The 7,675-nt window shown below is 44.5% G+C and overlaps 1 pseudogene; it reads right to left on the bottom strand.

Moving 5' to 3' along the window:
* Positions 1 to 4,961: 4,961 nt before the first annotated feature.
* On the bottom strand, positions 4,962 to 5,079 carry LOC124723552 (annotated as a pseudogene).
* Positions 5,080 to 7,675: the final 2,596 nt, after the last annotated feature.

Here is a 7,675-nt window from a genome sequence, read left to right as displayed (position 1 = left end):
AAATACATAAGTTCATTGAAGTGGCGATTTTTGAGCACTTATTCTCTTTTTTTGTCGACTGCTTTTTTCTCGAGGTAAAACTGTTTTGGAACTCCACTGTGTTATTTGTCGATTGCAGCATCATCTGTCTCACAACGACAAATGTGTTACTTCCAAAAGTTACGTAATTTTCTTTGTAGAATGCGAATCTACAATGAAAATCGGATGTTCCTGTTTACGATTTATAAGCTGCCCTACCACCCCATGCAGTTGGGCCATGGGAGGCTTAACATTCATATCACCAGACAGCATTCTGAAACATATTCAACAGGTGTTCTTCGTTTTTATAGTCCGATGCATAGTTTTTGAGATTATTTTTGCGTCAAGATAACTCACCCTTAGTAGCAGCTTTGATAGCTACAATTAATTATTACCACTTATTACATACGGCTTCTATCTTTAGAGCATACACAAAGACTTCGCAGCCGTAGTTTAATGTTATTCTGTGTTATCAACATATGAAAAAGTGAAATTGGACGCCATCGTTATTAGGTGGTCATGGCATGATACAAATATTTTTTAACAAGCAGCAGCTGCATTTGAGATATCTAAAGACAGAACTCAACCTCCCGCACAGTCCATGTGTGTTTTAGCATATACAAAGGTTAGCTTCCACAGTTATCATTGTATATTGGTGGAAGTTCTATTTTTCTGGGTTGACAGGCACTTTTCACTGGGTATTCGAATCACTATTGCAGGATAAAGATAAGAAATACATTTACACATTTTTAAGGAAAAATATGGAAAAACATGGAAAAGTTTACGAACTTATGGAAAAACGGGAAAAAATTTAAAGATCTAAAAAAATATGGAAAAATATGGTTGCTGAGCGGAACAGAGCTTTATGTTGGCCACCACACTGCAGTCAAGTTTTCTTAGGTGACTACCCACCTGTGGAGACATTCATTGGATGCATAGGGCCTGTAAATATGTGCGAAAATTGTAGCTCAGCTTGTAAAGTGCTGGGCTATAAAGCAACAAATAGGTTATCTGTTCATCAGTGACAAGGCTTTCGTCGGCAGTACGCTGTGGTTCTCTAGATAGATAAGTGATTTGACGGACAGGGTGGGCAGCAATCTGCGGTTGTTTGCTGATGATGTTGTGGTGTACGGAAAGGTGGCGAATTTGAATGACTACAGGAAGATATAAGACGACTTAGAGAAAATTTGTATCTGGTGTGATGAATGACAAGTAGCTCGAAATGTGGAAAAATGTAAGTTAATGCGGATGAGTAGGGAGAACAAACCTGTAATCTTCCGTTACAGTATTACTAGTCTCGTGATTGACACAGTCAAGTCGTTTAAATATCTGCGCATAACGTTGCAAAGCAATAACAAATGGACCGAGCATGTGAGAATTTTGGTAGAGAAGGCGAATTGTTGACTTCGGTGTATTGAGAGAATTTTAGGAAACAGTGGTTCGCCTGTATAGGAGACCGCATATACAACGCTGGTTCGACATATTCTTGAGTAACGCTCGAGTGTTTTGGATCCGTACCATGTCGGACTGAAGGAAGACATCGAAGCAATTCAAGGGTGGGCTGCTAGATGTGTCACCGGCAGGTTCGAACAACACTTAAGTGTTACGGAGATGCTTCGGGAACTCAAATGAGAATTCCTGCAGGGAAACACTATTGACAAAATTTGGAGGACTGGCATTTGAAGCTGACTGCCGAACGATTTTACTGCCGCTAACATCACAGGATCGCGAAGATAAGATGTGAGAAATCAGAGCTCATTTAAAAGCATATAGCTAGTCCTTTTTCTTTCGCTGTATTTGTTGAGTGCAACAGGAGAGAGAATGACCAGTAGTGGTACAGGGTACCCTCCGCCACGCACTGTACGGTGGCTTGTCAAGTCTCTATGTAAATGTAGACAGTGGCTCAAAATGTATATGACACCGAGTCTGCACACGATTAGACGACTGAAAAGGTAACTTAATTCAGCACTGTGATTGGTGAGATGCACGAACGCTAGTAAACCAGGTTAACGTACTCCAGCCACGAAATATTACTCTCCAAAACATAATATTTTCCCTTTCGTTTGGCGGTCCACTTGCAAAACGTTCCGTTCTCCCTCTGTTTCCTGCAGCTTAGACTCTCTGCAAAACGATTTTGTGTGCGTTTCAGTAGAGCTCCAGGATCTCCCACCCTCTCCGTGCCTACTTGCAGCACTTGCACGAGAGCCTGTCGACGAGAGTGGAAGGGGATTTGAGCAAGTAACAACTATAAGAGGATTAGAACGAAAGATTAAGGAGGAGGGTTTAAAACAAAAGGATATGAGCGCACAAGTGGCGCGGTATAATGGAAATTCTGCCGTAATGAGAATTTAAGCTTCAAAGTCAATAACCCGGCAAGTCATGTCGGAAATACCCCCCTGAGCAAAAGTTTCCTCAATGAGCACGAGTGGCGAGGTACGGACAATCTCAGAGGATGTAAACCTCATACGCAGCGTACACACACAAGCGCGACGCATGAGTGGCTACACGTTGCCTGCGTCCGCCGGCTTGTACGCGAAAGAGCAACGACGCGAAAATGTTGCAGAATTAAAGTGGATGGCTACGCTTTTTCAAAATACCACATTGAATAGCACCCCGTATGTGCTCCTTCAAAGAGCAATTACGCAAGCCATTGTAGGGGAGCCAAATGAAAGAAAATACGTAAACATATACAGAACACGCTTGTTCGCTGCACGCGAATGAAGTGCGGAACGAGGGGAGATCAACAATGACTTCACAATGACGAAGCAGTTGTTTTCCGCAGGACAAAAGCGCAACAAACTCATTGTTCTAAAGTGTAATTTCATGTTAGGCTGAATCTCATCCGCAACCCGTCATTACTCACTGCGACAGCTTTAGGGCTCACGTAGCATTCTGCAAACGCTTTCCATCTGGTGTCGCCATTCTCAGTTACAGTCGGCTGAACTTCTACGAAGTGGAAAAGACTATCCGGAAACTGAGTTTTGAATTCTGACAACCATAAAGTGCATGTCACAGTTTTGGCATATACAGAACCAAAACTGTTACCTATTATACTAGCTAAACGAACACTTGTTCGCCATGTCTCAGAAAACCATATTACTTTTGTACGACCTGGGTTTCGGCATGCAAGATCACTTTCCGTACACAGATTCCAAAGGTGACAACAGAACAAAGACATGAACACCCCACACTCCAAGTGCTCTGAGAGCAGCTCCAGCAATTTATAGAAAAAAATGGTTCAAATGGCTCTGAGCACTATGGGACTTAACATCTTAGGTCATCAGTCCCCTAGAACTTAGAACTACTTAAACCTAACTAACCTAAGGACATCACACAACACCCAGCCATCACGAGGCAGAGAAAATCCCTGACCCCGCCGGGAATCGAACCCGGGAACCCAGGCGTGGGAAGCGAGAACGCTACCGCACGACCACGAGATGCGGGCGCAATTTATAGATCGCTGCGTGTTGTCTTAGATACATTGTAGCGCTTTCCACAAATACTTGATAGTGGCTGTTTAACTTTAATCCTAAATACACACTAAGACAAAAGAACGACGCACCACGAAGGAATTATCCAAATAGGACAGAAATCAGGAGATGTGATGTACAGGTATAGACCAACAAATGTTGACAATTTCAAATAAATTGGAGCATTTATTCAAGAGAAAGGACTTCACGAACTGAGCAAGTATGGCCCCTGTGCACAGCTATTCGGCTTGGCATTGATTGAGAGATTTGTTGCATGTCCTCCTGAGGGATATCGTCCCAGATTCAGTCGAACTGCAAAATCCCGAGCATGTTGTAGGGCCTTGCCCGTAGTGCTCCATACGTTCTCAATTGAGGAGCAATCAGGGGACCTTGCTGGCCCAGGGAGGGTTTGGTAAGCACGGGGACGTGCAGTACAATCTCTAGCCTGGTACGAGCGGTCATTCCCTTGCTGACATGTAAGCCCGTGATGGGTTGCCATGAATGTCAACAAAACGGGGCGTAGAATATCGTCGGCGTACCACCGTGCTGTAAGGTTGATGCAAGTGACAGCCAAAGAGATTCTGCCATGAAAAGAAGTGGCAGCCCAGAGCACCACACATTTCCTGCTTCCATAATTTTGTGGTCGCCGGCCGGTGTGGCCGAGCGGTTCTAGGCGTTTCAGTCTGGAACCGCGCGACCGCTACGGTCGCAGGTTCGAATCCTGCCTCGGGCATGGATGTGTGTGATGTTCTTAGGTTAGTTAGGTTTAAGTGGTTCTAAGTTCTAGGGGACTGATGACCTCAGATGTTAAGTCCCATAGTGCTCAGAGCCATAATTTTGTGGGAGTCATCAGCGAGAAAAAGTTTTGTAAATGTTTGAAATTAAGTGTAATGTTGCAAGTCTCTAATTGCTCTTATTCTCAAACAATGGGTAATTGATGTGTGGGTATCCTCACGTTGTTGGCTGAAGTGCTTTTTCATCCCCATCCCCACTCCTTTGATACGTGGGTGGTTCTTACACGACAGTCAGTGAAATGTATACAGAGTTTGATTGAAATCGGTCCGGTGGGTAGGAGAAGATGTGGAATACATCGAGTTTTGTAATTTGTGTGAATTTACTGCAACCAGTTGCTTTCATAGGCGTTTGTTTTCCCACGATCACATTTCAGGATGCTTGGTACTCCATTTTCAGATGTTTAAATTTATCCAAGTGTTGGTAAAATTATTTCTATACAAATGGGGTTACAGAATTTCGCACTGGTAGTTTTTAAGACTAAAAGTAAAAGTAAACTCCTCCCGAACAGGCCATGAAGACCCAGCGGTACGGACCGGCCGCCGTGTCATCCTCAGCCCATAGGCGTCATTGGACGCGGATATGGAGGGGCATGTGGTCAGCACACCGCTCTCCCGGCCGTATGTCAGTTTCCGAGACCGGAGCTGCTACTTCTCAATCAAGTAGTCGCCTCAGTTGGCTTGCCAACAGCTCTCGGCAGACCGGATGGTCACCCATCCAAGTGCTAGCCCAGCCCGACAGCGCCTAACTTCGGTGATCTGACGGGAACCGGTGATACCATTGCGGGAAGGCCGTTGGCAGTTTTTAAGACAGCTATTCCAAAACGTAGTAAGTATAAAAACAATGTTCACTACACGTAAATAAATGTAAACATGTGAACCTGCGGTGAACATATAATGAGTGTGTTCACCAAAACACATGGTTTGAGGCATAATTTGTTGGTGTAGGCTTTCGGGTTCCATTCATGTCATTCATATCGGTGTGTTACCTCATAAATATTAATGTCACGGTCGCCATCATTTTGACAGCAAGTTACGAGCTCAAGTAAATACACCGATGGAAAAAAATGACAATACCGAACCATAATTAATGCAAGGCAATGAAATTTTGGAAATACATTTGTCTAGGTAACATATAGAAGTGATTAACATTGCAATATCACAGGTCGATGTAAGGGAGAGACAAGCGATAGCTAATGTGAAGTGTTGCTACATTAATGACCGGTGTAACCCCCAGAATGTTGAATGCAAGCATGCTAACGTGCATGCATTGTGTGGTGCAGGTGCCGGATGTCTGTTCGTGCAATGGAGGTACACGCCTCTTGCACTTGGTCAGTCAATACAGGGCGTTTAATGGCGTTTCTAGACGACGCTGGAGTTGTCTGATGATGTCCCAAATGTGCTTAATTGGAGACTGATCTGGTGATCGAGCAGGCCAAGGCAACGAGTCGACACGCTGTGCAGAATGTTTGGCAACAACAGCAGTGTGTGGGCCAGAGTTATCATACTGGAAACCAGTCTCTGGAATGCTGTTGATGAACGGCAACACAACAGATCGAATCATCGTTCAGGATAAGTGGGAGAACCACGAGAGTGCTCCTGCTGTCATACACTATCGTATTACGGACCATAACTCCAGGTATAGGTCCACTGTGTCTAGACTGCGGGCAGGTGTGTCTAGACTCACCTGGCCTCATTCTAACCAACTCAGAGCTATCACTGGCGCCGTGGCAGAATCAGTTTTCATCAAAAAACGCAACAGACCACCACTCTGTCCTCCAATGAGCTATCGCTTGAAGGCACTGAAGTCGCAAATGACGGTGGTTTGGGGTCACTGAAACCCAAACCACAGGACGTCTGGCTGGGCGCTGTCCTTGAAATGATCAATTTATAATTGTTCGTTTTGTCACTGTCACCACTGGAATCACTTCCCAAGACGCCCGTGCGGTGGATCTCTCTGACGAGGCTTCCCTCGTGACAAGACCTGCCGTCAGGCAGAGCACAATGTTTTTTTTTTTTTTGTCGCTGTGGTGGCAACTGCTGCTCAGATTGCTGCTACAGATGCAGTACGATGTGCCAGCGCCATATACCGAACACGGTGGTCTTCCCTCTTGCCGCGCGGAGTGGCCGCGCGGTTAGAGGCGCCATGTCACTGTTTGCGTGTTCCCTCCGGCCGGAGGTTCGAATCCTCCCTCGGGCAAGGGTGTGTGTTTTGTTCGTAACGTAAGTTAGTGTAAGGTAGTTTAAAATGTGTGTAATTCTAGGGATGAATGACCTCAGCAATTTGCTCCCTTCGGAATTCACACACATTTGAACATTTCTTTTCTCTCGGATATTGCCACGCAGCTGTCAGGAGCCTTATCTTCTTGGGACTGTACATTCGCCTGCCAAGTCTTTCTGGAATATCACAGAAGGATCATCCAACTTCCCGTAGCCCTATAACACTTTCTCTTTCAAAGTCAGTGAGTTGATAGTGGTGCCTTTGTCGCCTTAAAAGCAGTACTTACGTACATCAACCCACCATGTCCAATCTCAAAGCTATCTAAGACTCACGACAGTTACAACATGGAGCTACTAGCGCCACTCTGGTGCGACTGTCGCAAAATTGGAATAGATACGATATGTCAGATGTAGAGAGATGTCTACCATCTTTTATTTATGTCGCACAATTCTTTCTTGGTGCTGCTGTTATTTATTTCGTCAGTGTATGTGAACCGGGCCCCTGGGTCCCCAAAGATTGCCCACATGTGTTTTATAGCTGCATCAGACTCGTCCTCTCCCTTGTAGGGACATGAAATGTACTCTTTCGATCCATCCAGTTTCTTCTCTGCGCTTGATAGTAGGATGCCCGTCCTTTTAATTTCACAGAAGATGTTTTCTATATGTCGAATTAATCACCTTGACCATCTTTTCTTTATCCATTTCTTCAAACATTTCTCTATGGCTTCCCAGCACTTCTTATGACTTTCGTTTTTAAGAGTCATATAATGTTGTGTCCTGTTTTTCCATTACATTTTTGTCCTTCCTTCTGTCGTACATCAGTATTTCTTTTATTATTCACGGTTTCTTCGCCGTTACCTTCATTGCACCCATGTTTATAAATCCACCTTCCGTTGTTCCTCTTTTTGGAGCAGTCAATTCAGTGATATTCATCACTGCATCGTTATAGCCTAAGACGACTTTCTTGCATCTGCGCATTTCTGAGTACTTCATTGCGCCACTTATTTCCATATTGATTCCTCCGAACGATTCTCCTGGTTAAAATGGTTCAAATGGCTCTGAGCGCTATGGGACATAACATCTGAGGTCATCAGTCCCCTAGAACTTAGAACTACTTAAACCTAACTAACCTAAGGACATCACACACATCCACGCCCGAGGCAGGATTCGAACCTG

This window comes from Schistocerca piceifrons, chromosome 1 (assembly GCF_021461385.2).
Source record: "Schistocerca piceifrons isolate TAMUIC-IGC-003096 chromosome 1, iqSchPice1.1, whole genome shotgun sequence".
Classification (NCBI taxonomy): Eukaryota; Metazoa; Arthropoda; class Insecta; order Orthoptera; family Acrididae; genus Schistocerca; species Schistocerca piceifrons.
The sequence above is the reverse complement of the archived record's forward strand: the minus strand, read 5'-3'. Positions and strand labels throughout refer to the sequence as shown.